We start from the raw sequence: 12,653 nt of genomic DNA on the forward strand, positions 1-12,653 counted from the left end.
TTGTTCTAGAGCCTTCAGCTGTGCTGTTAAGCTGTTAGTGTATGCTCTTTCCAGTTTGTTTTTGGAGGCACTCAGAGCCATGAGTTTTCCTCCTAGCACTGCTCTCATTGTGTCCCATAAGTTTCGGTATGTTGTACCTTCATTTTCATTAAATTCTAAAAAGCCTTTAATTTCTTTCTTTATTGCTTCCTTGACCAAGTTATTGAATAGAATGTTGTTCAGTTTCCATGTGTATGTGGGCTTTCTGTTTTTTGTTGTTGTTGTTATTGAAGACCAGCTTCTGTGGTTATTCTGTGTTATTGAAGACAGCTTCACCAGTCTATGGTGATCTGATAGGGTTCATGGAATCATTTTAGTCTTCTTATATCTGCTAAGGTCTGTTTTGTGACTGAGTATATGGTCAGTTTTGGAGAAGGTACCGTGAGGTGCTGAAAAGAAGGTATATTCTTTTGCTTTAGAATAAAATGCTCTATTGATATCTGTTAACTCCATTTGGTTCATAACTTTTGTTAATTTCACTGTTTCTCTGTTTAGTTTGTGTTTCCCTGATCTGTCCATTGATGAGAGTGGGTGTTGAAGTCTCCCACTATTATTGTGTGGGGTGCAATGTGTTTTAATATTTTTGAGCTTTAATAAAGTTGCTTTTATGAATGCGGATGCCCTTGTATTTGGAGCATACATGTTCATAATTGAGAGTACATCTTGGTAGATTTTTCCTTTGATGCATATGAAGTGTCTTTCCTTATATTTTTTGATTACTTTAGGTTGAAAGTCAATTTTATTTGATATTAGAATGGCTACACCTGCTTGTTTCTTGGGACCATTTGCTTAGAAAATTGTTTTTCAGCATTTTACTCTGAGGTAGTGTCTGTCTTTCTGCCTGAGGTGAGTTTCCTGTATGCAGCAAAACGTTGGGTCCTGCTCATATATCCAATCTGTTAGTCTATGTCTTTTTATTGGAGAATTGAGTCTATTGATATTAAGAGATATTAAGGAGAAATGATTGTTGCTTCCTGTTATTTTTGTTATTAGAGGTGGAGTTATATTTGTGTGGCTCTTTTCTTTTTAGTTTGTTAAAAGAAGATTAATTTCTTGCTTTTTCTAGTGTGTAGTTTCCCTCCTTTAGTTGGGGTTTTCCATTCATTATCCTTTGAAGGACTGGATTTGTGGAAAGATATTGTGTAAATTTGTTTTTGTCATGGAATACCTTGGTTTCTCCATCTATGGTAATTGAGAATTTTGTTGGGTATATTGCCTGAGTTGGCATTTGTGTTCCCTCAGGGTCTGTATGACATCTGCCCAGGATCTTCTGGCTTTCATAGTCTCTAGCAAGATGCCTGGTATAATTCTGATAGGTCTACCTTTATATGTTACTTGACCTTTTCCATAACTGCTTTTAATATTCTTTCTTTGTTTAGTGCATTTGGTGTTTTAATTATTATGTGACAGGAGGAATTTCTTTTCTGGTTCAATCTATTTGAAGTTCTGTAGGCTTCTTGTATGTTCATGGGCATCTCTTTAGGGTAGGGAAGTTTTCTACAGTTTTATTGAAGGCATTTACTGGCCTTTTAAGTTGGAAATCTTCACTCTCTTCTATACCTATAATCCTCAGTTTTGGTCTTTTCATTGTGTCCTGGATTTCCTGTATGTTTTCTCTTAGGAGCTTTTTGCATTTTGCATTTTCTTTGACTGTTGTTTCAATGCTTCCTATGGTATCTTCTCCATCTGAGATCCTCTCTTCTATCTCTTGTTGTTGATGCTTGCATCTATGACTCCTGACTTCTTTCCTAGGTTTTCTATGTCCAGAGTTGTTTCCCTTTGTAATTTCTTTATTGTTTCTACCTCTATTTTTAGACCCTGAATTGTTTTGTTCAATTCTGTCACCTGTTTTGTTGTGCTTTCCTGTAATTCTTTAAGGGCTTCTATCTGCTTACCTGTGTTCTCCTGTATTTCTTTAAGGGAGTTATTTATGCCCTTCTTGAAGTCCTCTATCAGCATCATGAGCTGTGACTTTAAATCCAAAGCTTGCTTTTCTGGTGTGTTGGGGTATCCAAGACTTACTGTTGTGGGAGTGTTGGGTTCCCATGGTGCCATATCACCTTGATTTCTGTAGGTAACATTCTTATGTTTGCCTTTTGCCATCTGATTATCTCTGGTGTTAGTTGGTCCTGCTGACTCTGGTTGGCGCTTGTCCCTCCTATGGGCCTGCAAGCCTGTCTCAGCACCCCTGGGTGACCTGCTCTCCCTTGGCACAGATTTCTGTTTTGCTGCCCAGCTCCTAGGTGCAGGTGGAGCCCTGACTGACCCTGTCCCAGCTGCTCTACCACTCCTGTGTTCCCTGTGCTCCAGACTGTACCTACCTGCTCAGTCACAAGAGAGAAGATGGCAGCCTCACTTCCAAAGCAGGGAGTCAAATCACTCCCTGCCAGCTCCTGGATGCAGGTGGAGCCTGGACAGACCCTGGCACAGCTGCTCTGCCACTCCTGTATTCCCTGTGTTCCTGGCTGTACCCGCCTGCTCAGTTGCCGGAAGAGATGGCAGCCTGGGTTAGGAGATTTTTTATGTTTTGAATTTTCTTTGGCAAATGTGTCAATCTCTTCTAAGGTATTTTCTACACCTGAGATTCTCTTGTATTCTGTTGGTGATACTTGCATCTGTAATTCCTGACCCCTTTCCTAGGTTTTCTATTTCTAGGTTTACCTCCTTTTGTGTTTTCTTTATTGTTTCTACTTCCAGGTTTAGGTCTTGGATTGCTTTATTCAATTCCTTCCCCTGTTTTCCTGCATTTTCCTGTATTTCTTTCAGTGAGTTATTGATATCCTCCTTAAGGGACTCTATTATCTTCATGAGATAGGAATTTAGGACAAGTTCCTGATTTTCAGGTGTGTTGTTGTATTCAGGGCTTGCTGGGGTGGGAGAACTAGGTTCTGATGATATCGATGTATATTGGCTTCTGTTGGTTAAGGTCTTGTGCTTGCCTCTTGCCATTTGAATATTTCTGGTGTTTGTTGGTCTGGGTGACTATCTGGAGTCTGCCTCTTTTGTCACTAGGTTGCTTCAGATCTCTTGGTAGGCAGGCAGCCCTGCCTGTAGCAGACCACCTATGGGGTCTTACAACTGGGAGCTCTTCACAGAGCCAGAGGAACTGCTGATCCTGGCTGCAGTAGATCTCCAAGGAGGCCTTCAGCTTGTCAGGTCTTCAGTGGATCAGTCAAGCTGTTGTCTAACTGCTCTGAGCGCAGCTGGTCCTCTAGGATGGGTCAGGCTATGGTGTTTTCACTGGAGCAGACCAGTTAAGAGTCTGTCCCAGCAGAAAGGACCTGGTGGAAAGGGCCCCCTCTATTATTTTTTAAAGCATTTGCTCTGCAGCCCATCTGAAAACCACACCAAATAAGGAGGAAATTTTATAGTTACTCTGTGAAGGATGATCTAAATATTAGTGAATGCTTCTCCCAGTCCTGACCTCTTCAGGAATGACTTTACACTCCAAATTCATTGCATCTAGATTCATAGATGCTTACACAGGTTCAGGCCAGGGAGGCATGGGGCTTCCTGTGGGAACTTCTGTGGGTGTGACTCAGGCCTGAATTCTCTATACTTGACATCTTTTCTTTGACATGAACTTAAAGTCAAGCAGTATCCATACAGGGGAAGAGGGACCACACAGGTCATGTCTAAGTCTAGAAATGAGGAGACACATAGTCACTTTGGTGACAATGTTGGTTGCTGCAGAACGTGACCAAGTGGTCTTTGACCCTTACCTTCTCTAGAGTTCCAGTCATGGTCCCAGATTTTGACCCTTACCACCTGGGTTGAACCCAGGTGGCTTTTTAATAGAATTTTATAATCTTATCCTGTTTCCTAGCTGTTGCCCCAAGCCTGTTGTTCTAGGCACAGAAAACTGGTTCGGGTGTCAACATCTTCCTATGACCCTGGAAGACTTTTCAGAGCAAAGCTTGCCTCAAACTTGAGTAACTTGAAATTAAGTATTTCCCCTAATTTGAAATGAAACGTTGGGCCTCCTTTTGTGGTCATCATGCTTTATACTCAACAGGCTTTCAGTGCAGCTTTAGAGGAATGTTTTAGAATAGAATGTTCCTCAGAGCAGTCCCAGGTAGATAACTGGGCATCATGTCCGTAGATTAACATGTCAATCAAACTCATCAGATGCCCATGGATATTGCTGGTAAGCCCGAATCATGCTATCAAAAGGAGAGTTTATCCAGGGAGGGAAGAAAAAGCCACACTTCAGGCTGGCAAGATGGCTGAAAGGTGCAGTCAGGAGCAGTGGGCTCAGACCCCGGCACCAAGAAGAAGCCGGTAGCCACTGCATGCCGTAACCTCAGCTTGAGGGGGTTGAAGTCAGGAGAATCACTGGACTCTTGGCTTCCAGGTTCCGGGGAATGGCCTTGCCTCAAAATAAAATGTAGGGAATGATAGAGGATACCCAGCCTCCTCTGCTGGCCTCTGACAGGGCACAGACACACTCTCGAACACACTAGCAAGTGCGCCCTCACAAATGAATACTTAAAAGGGGTAGTCTGTGAAGTGTGTCAGTGAGTAAAGGTACTTGTGCAAGCTTGGGTCCAGAACCCAGGTAAAAATGGCAGGAGAGAACTGACCATACAGTACTTCCCACTGACCTCCACTCAAGTGTTGCACACACAGGCGTAAGGGAGAAAGAAAAGCCCACACTTTTGCCACAAAACTGAAAAATTAAAGGTTTTTTTTCTTGCCTGTAGTTATGTTAGAATTCACTACATAGCCCAGGCTAGCCTCAGTTTTACTGACAAACCTCCTCCCTCAGCCTCTGATACTCCACCATAGGCTCACTAAAAATATATAGTTCTGGGTGGAAAAGATGGTGTAGCAGGTAAAGGTGCTTGCTGCTGAGCTGGGTGCCTGGATTGATTTCTGGACCCACATAGTAGAAAGAACTGTCCTCACAAGTTGTCCTCTGACTTCCACATGTGTGCTGTGTAGCATGCTTGCACACACACACACCATACATACACATGAGCACATGGACATACAAACTAATGGTAAAATAAAAATTTAAAAAATTATTCTTCACAAACAAACTAAAGACAAACCTGTACTCAGGATTAAACATTCGACTTCATTCCCCCCGCGCCCCACTAGTTTTTAGTATGCTATCAAAGGCATCCCTTATTCTCCAACACTCAAAGGGTGTTCATGTTTTCTGACGGCGTCGAAGGTCTTCCCTTACACAGTTCAGGTCAGGATCCACAGGCAGCACTGCTGTGTCTCTGTGGCTGCCCTCTGCCGTTTGGCTCCCTGGCGTGACCCCTCCTTGCTCCCTCAGGGTCCCACATTCCTTCTCAGACTCCCTGGCCAACTGGCTCTCCCTTCAATCTCAGTTCTTGTGGGTGGTCCGGCTCCTGGGTCTGTGGCACTGTCGACAGCGGTCCCTCTAGTCCCCCAGGCAGTGGCTGCCTGGTGTGGCCTATGACTGGTTGCTTTAGCATTCCATTTGGCTCTCTAGCTCTTCCAACAGTTGTAACTGGCTCCCGGCCGTCAATGCCCCCAAATGCTGGCTGTTTTCTCCTGGATAGTTCAGATGGTTGCAGGCTCGCCCCCACCTTCCTATTTCTCATGTCTTCCCACTCCCCCTCCCCCATTTTGTTTTTAGGGTACTGAATTTTTGTCATTTTTTTTTTGACATAGTCTTACAAATTCAAAGCCTGACTGGGCTATAGAGACAGATTCTTGCTGTATAACTCAGGCTAGCTTTTAATTCACTGTGTAGCCCAGGCTGGCCCTGAATGCATTATCTTCCTATCTGACTGCTGGAGTGCTGGGAGGTGTGTTCATTATACCTGGCTTGAAGTTCCATTTTGTTTGTGATTTTTGTCCTTTTTTTAAAATCAGTCAAACCAACCAACCAACCAATTAACCAACCAACCAACTAACCAACCAACCAGAGTCTCATTATGTAGAGTTGACTCTCCTGGAGACCAGGAGACCATGTAGACCATGTATGTAGAGACTATGTAGACCAGACTAGTCGAGCTCAGAAGTCAGCTTGCTTCTGTCTCATCAACACCAGACTAAAGGTATGCACCCAACCTTGCGGGGGTGGGGAGGAGGCTCCATTTTTTTAATGGGAAAAATCTGGCTCTCTGTTGCTCTTGTGTATGTTGGGGGTGGGGTGGGTGGGGTTAGAACTGACAATCTCACTCATTATTTTTTGAGACAGGATATCTCATGGAACCTAGAGCTCATTGATTCAGAGATTGTTAGGAATACATCCATCTCTATCCACACCACCCAGCACTCGGGCTCTGGATGCAGGCCAACTCACCGGGCCTTAATGTGGGTCCTGGAGATCCAAATTCAGGTCCTCATGCAAGGACTTTATTGATAGCAGTTTCCCTGGCCCGAGAGTAACTTAAAAAAAAAAATAGGCCTTTTGAGCCAGGCAGATCTCACGTGGTAGCCGGGCTGGCATGGAAATCCCCATGTAAGACCAGGCTGGTCTTGAGCCCCATGGAGGCTCCAAATGGAATTACCCATCTGAACTGTCATACCCAGATTATCATAGGTCTTTTAATTGTTTTCTACTACTCTGTCTTATTTGTAGTCTAGCAAATTGATCATCAGGTAAGGGCTAAAGCCATGCTGAGAATTAGGAAAGCTACCAGCCACATACGGCTAGTAAATGAAAACCTAAATTAGTTTGAGTGAAATCCAAATTTCAGAACTTAACAACTCATTTAAAAACAAATAAACAACAAACAAACAAACATGTAGTTGCTGAGAAATTAGAATGGCCTGAGGTATCAGTTAAAACTGGAGATTCCTTGGTTACACCTCTGCAGTCCCAGGATCAGAAGCAGTTGGGTGAGCTTGGAGGACACAGAGACAGCAGGTGTGTCCTAAGACTGTTACTGCTCATGAGTGAGCAGAGCTGTGGCATACACCTTCACAATCTTGCTATAACTGCCAGGACAGGGCCAGGGTGCATGAGGGAGGCTGGGAGGCCGTCTGGAACAATCGGAGGTGCCTATAACTAATGGGGAGATGCTGCACGTTAGAACAGATCTCAGTGTATGACCGAAAGCTTGCTGATTGGGACAGTGCATGAAAATCTGGGATGGTCTTCAGCCCACTGAGGATGAGACACATAACAGAGTTGGTACTTTCCACATCTGGTGCTGAAAGCCCTCCACCACGAAATATGGTGTTATAATTGTTGTTATAGGTTTTTAATTTTTGTCAAAATAAAAATGTAGGATAATATTGTTTATATAAGTATTCATATCTGTGTGTTGTGTGTATGCACATGTAGGTGAGTATTCATATGAGTTTGAGTGTGTATATGCATGTGTAGGTGAGTATTCGTGTGTGTATGTGTGTGTGTGTGTGTATTTGTGTGTATGCACGTGGAGGTGAGTATTCATATGTCTGTGAGTGTGTATATGTGGTTGTGTGTATGCATGTACAAGTGAGTATTCATGTGTGTGTGTGTGTGTGTGTGCGTGTGTGAGGTTGTGTGTATGCACGTGGAGGTGAGTGCATATGTTTGGGGGCAGAGCTGGACTCTGGGTGTCTTCTCCAGTGCTGTTTCCTTTCTGAGGCAGGTCTCTCACTGAACCTGGAGCTCATAGACTGGATGGCTGGCAAGCCTCAGCATTTCCCTCTCTCTGACGTGGCAGGTGGGGTTGCAGGTGGGGTTGCTCACTGCCATACCCAGATTTAAAAAAAATTATTTATTTTTGTGTATATGAGTACACTGCAGCTGTACAGATGGTTGTAAGCCATCATGTGGTTGCTGGGAATTGAACTCAGGACCTTTGGAAGAGGAGTTAGTGCTCTTAACTGCTGAGTCATGTCTCCAGCCCCACACCCAGATTTTTACCTGGGTGCTAGGGATTGAATTCAGGTACCCATGCACGATCTACTAACTGAACCATCTCCTCAATGCCCTACCCACAGTTGTTGGTGTTTGTTTGTTTGGTACAAGGTCTATCTGTGGCCCTGACTGTCTAGAAACTTGTTATGTAGACCAGGCTGGCTTTGAACTCAGAATTCCATCTGCTTCTGCCCAACCAGTGTTAGAATCAAATGTGTGCACTACCATGTTTGCCCAGTTTTTCTTTCTGTTTTTTTTTTTTTTAATAAGAAGCTGATCTTACTGGGCTGTGAAATTCAAGAATCTAGAAGTTACTCATATGATTCATTTCATAGAATTATAGGTAGGTAGTGAGGTCATTTGAACATTACACCATTTAAAAGTTAAATGTGTTAGATTCGCAAACCTGAATACATATTGTATCAGAAGACAAATGAACAAGAATGAAATAGACACAATGGCAAATGGAAACGTGACCTTAGTTATTCCTGAGTCTGAGTCTGAGTCTGGAGCGCCATGAAAGCTTCTTTGTTTGTTTTACAGAACTGTATGTAAAAACCACAGTCAGTGAACAATGCAGGGAGAGCCTGGGCATTTCTATGGTTTGCTGAATTACCAGGAAATTCCAGGCATGCGCAGAACATCCCAACATCCTGCTCATGTTTACCATGCTGGAGCTTCTAGATTCAATAAACAGATACAAAACACACACACACACACACACACACACACACACACACACACACACACACACACAGGTAAAGCCTACAAGTACTGGTGGTAGAAGGAAACCTGGATCAGAAGGCAGGAGAACCTGGTTCTGACTGCTTTGCCTCTATGGTTTGGGACAGCTTACCTCCTCTGCAGCATAGTTCCTATATTTCTTTTGGTGCTGGTCTCTTGTGTAAAATATCCTCTCTCAAAATCCTGAGACCTGGACAGTTCTACTGAACTTTCAACCAACTAGTGCCTGTGCTTTAAAAAAAAATGCAGGGGCTGGAGATGTGGCTCGGTGGTTAAGAGCCCTTGCTCTTTTGCAGAGGGCAGAGTTTGGGTCCAAGTACCCATATCAGGCTGCTCACCGGTGTCAGTAACTCCAGCTTCAGGGGATCTGACATCCTCTTCTGGACTCTGAGGACACCAGGCACACACGGTGCACAGATATACATGCAGGCAAAGCACTCACACACACACACACACACACACACACACACACACACACATATATATATATATATATATATATATATATATATATAGAGAGAGAGAGAGAGAGAGAGAGAGAAACTGAGTTTTTGCTGGGGGCTGTGTGTGTATTGGTGCCTGATAGGCACTATCTTTTAATACTGCTAAATTTTTGCCCCATTTTACAGCAGAAAGCTGAAGTCTGATTAACTTAAAGGAACTGTCTTGGGAACTGTCACAGAGAAAAACTAATGAACAAAACAAAGCAATGATCTGACTTGGAGAGCCTGTGCACTTGTGCTCTTAGGAAGCACTGGGGTGAATGAATGAATGAACAAATGAATGAATGAATGAGTTAGTGGGTTGACAGCTCTATGAAGGAATCCATGAAGCGTCTCATGGAGAATGGTGAAAAGTCTTAGTAAATGGATAACTGTATCACATTCCTGGTTAGGAGACCTTTCTGTGCAGCAACTGACAATTCACCTCAAAAGACTAGAATGTTTTAAAAAGATTTAACAGAATTCTAACGTTGAATAGGGTGTTTTGGAAAGAGGACTAAAGTTGTCTACCTGTAGACAACTTGCTGTGTTCTCCTAAACAGAGCAGTGTTCAGGAACAAAGAGTAATCAGAAACCATTAAAATGGTTTTTAAAAATTTATTTCATGTGTATGAGCATTTTGCCTGGACGAATGTCTGTGCACCGCCTTCATGGCTGGTCGTGTGGAGGCCAGAAGAGGGCATTTTATCTCCTGAAGCTGGAGACAGTTGTAAGTTCCCTGTCTGGGAATCGAACCTGGGTCTTCAGCAAGAGCAACGAGTAGCTTCTCACTCTGAAGAAGCAGTAATTGAAACTGGCAAACTGGCAGATCCGGTGACCAGGACGCGCCCCTTTATCAGGTTCCGATAGAATGCCTACGATGACAAGGTAAGAATAATTGACAGCACTGCTTCCGAGGAGATGTCATTGCTATGTCGAATACCAGTGTAAGTCCCGGGAGAGCTGGGGATTACACGCAAAGTGAAGCTGTGGGGTGGAGACATAGCTCGGCACTTCAGAGGCCATATTGCTTTTACAGACCTGAGTGTGGTTCCCAGTATCCACACCGTGTGGTTCCCAACCATCTCCATCCATCTCGGCGCATCCAGCCCTTCTGGCCTCCGCAGCCACTCCCTCTCTTGTGCACACACATATATGCACACAATCGCTGGCCCAGGTTCCCTTCTGTCCTTAGAGTGTCCTGGCACCTGTTGCACACTGAGCAGACTGGAAGGAATGGGGCGTAGCTGGGTGCGTGGCTTCCGCAGAATCGTGGTTGGAGGTGAGTGTGGTGAGAAACAGTTTTCATCGAAAAGCTCTGTCTCTGTCTGTCTGTCTGTCTGTCTATCTGTCTGTCTGTCTGTCTCCCTCTCCATCCCCCCTCTCTCTGGTGGTGAACAAAACCTATATAAAGCTTGGGCAGTGGTAGGGGTTTTCTCGACGAGTGTATATTGTTGGCTAGGGATAAGGTACTGGGGAATGTTAAAAGGAATCCCAGGTGCTCGCTGGACACGCCCTTCTAGGGAGAAAGGAAGTTTAACCTGTAATTAGACCTCCAGGCCACAAGGGTGGTGGAGGAGGGGTTGGTCCCAAGGAGAGCAGTCTGCCTCCTTCTGGTCTCCAGACAAGGTTTTCAGGGCTTGGACACGTCTCAAACTCACTTTTCCTCTGGACTGGCTCCCCTAGTCACACGGCTTTTTGACCCCACACATAATTAAAAATATATAGATAGAGAAATAAAAGTGGAACTATGTGTGTCGTGTAAGGCCATCCTGCTAATTTGGCCTAGCCATGGTTGCTGGCATGGATATCTTGAGGCACAGCTAGGAATATGTAACCCACTCGGTTGCCTGTTATTCCACTAAGTAGCTATGCTAGCCTTTGGAAGAGACGAAACCTTTCCCTACATACAGCTTGCTTTTCCAAGAAATACCTTTGCCACAAAGGGCTATTACAGATCTATTTTTATACACTTCTTTTCTTAAATAACTCAGTAATTTGTGTGCATATATGTGGGCAAACCTGTGCCAGGACATGTTTGTAGGTCAGAATACAACTTGGAGAAGTGTCTCATCTCTCCTACCGCACGAGTCTGGGAATCAAATGCTGGTTATCAGGCTTGGTAGCAGGAAATTTCACCGGCTGAGCTATCTCAGACAAATAGCTGAGCTTCTCGAGGAAAGCCCAATTTGGTAAGCCCCTGGTGGGGTGTGAGAGCTCCGGTCCAGCAGGCGCGTGGCTGCAGGTTGTACTCTGTATCTGTGAGCCCTTCTTGCTGAGGTGCACACCTTCTATCTCTCCCTCCCTCCCTCCCTCCTTCCTTCCTTTGGGGTGGAGCCCAGGGCCTTGCACAGGTAGGCCAGCCATCTACCATTGCTCTTTATCCTTACACAGAGCCCTGTGTCGTCATCTGCAAGCTGTTGTTGTGGACCAGAGAAAGGGAGCGAAGACCAGGGAGGCGGCGAGGGACATTCAGTAGCCTCCCTTTCCACATTCTCTGAGGAAGGCATTTTGGTGGAATTCGTTTTCAGTGAGGGAGGGGAAGCAATGCTTTAACACTAACAGTAATCTATATCATCAAATGCATAACTCCAAGTTTCCCCAAATCTGCCATGCCACTGGAAAAAAAACAAAGTTATCCATTTGTCTTGTAGCCTCACCGTGAACAAATTGGGCTTGGGTGAAACCAGGAAGGGCCCCTTCTGCAGACGGCGGGCAGCCTCTTCTGTTTAGGACACAGCTTATGTTTGGTGAAGTCACTTTATATTTTAGGATGGTATTTGACTCTGATGGTGGGAGAGGGGAATGGTGTGTGTGGGGGTCCCTACTTTGCAAGTGAAAAAGAAAAACACCTAGTTAAGGAAATAATCTGAGAGGCCAGCAAGGGTCACACTAAAGGACCTAATTGTCTGTCTGTCTGTCTGTCTGTCTGCCTGTCTGCCTGCCTGTCTCCCTCTGGTATTTGAAACAAGAACAAGCTTTCCCTCTGAAGCCCATGATGGCCTGAAACCTCGCAGTGCAGCCCAGGCGTGGCTCCAACACTCAGTGATCCTCCAGCTCAGCCTTCTAATTTCTGGGATTTCGGGGTGTGAGCTACTATACCCACATCCTCTTTTTATTTTTAAAAATAGAGTTTGGTGACCAGGAAATGCTGGAGCTAATGTGTTTTGATGTTATCAGATGTTTGACATACTCTCTCACAGGCTGTGGACCAGATGACTGGATTTTGGAAGTGTAAAGCTTGTGAGGTAGAAGGGGTGGCCTGGAAGGGACTGCGTGGGGGTCAGGGACACAGGGAAGCTGAGGTGGTGATAGTCAAGACTCCTGCAGTCAGCAGCAGCTCCAAGCTGTGGAAAAAGAGAAGGGGCCAGAGACAGGAAAACAGAGCACTCTGCCCTGCTCCAGATTGCGCCCTCCTGACTGCTTCATGGGGAACTGATCCTGGCAAATAACTCACCTCGAGCAGATGTAGAGTTCACGTCTGGGGGCCACACTTGGTGCTTCTTTGATAACAGACTTTGTAAAGAAAGAGTTTGAATAACATATGAAAA

Source organism: Apodemus sylvaticus, chromosome 6 (assembly GCF_947179515.1).
Source record: "Apodemus sylvaticus chromosome 6, mApoSyl1.1, whole genome shotgun sequence".
Lineage (NCBI taxonomy): Eukaryota > Metazoa > Chordata > Mammalia > Rodentia > Muridae > Apodemus > Apodemus sylvaticus.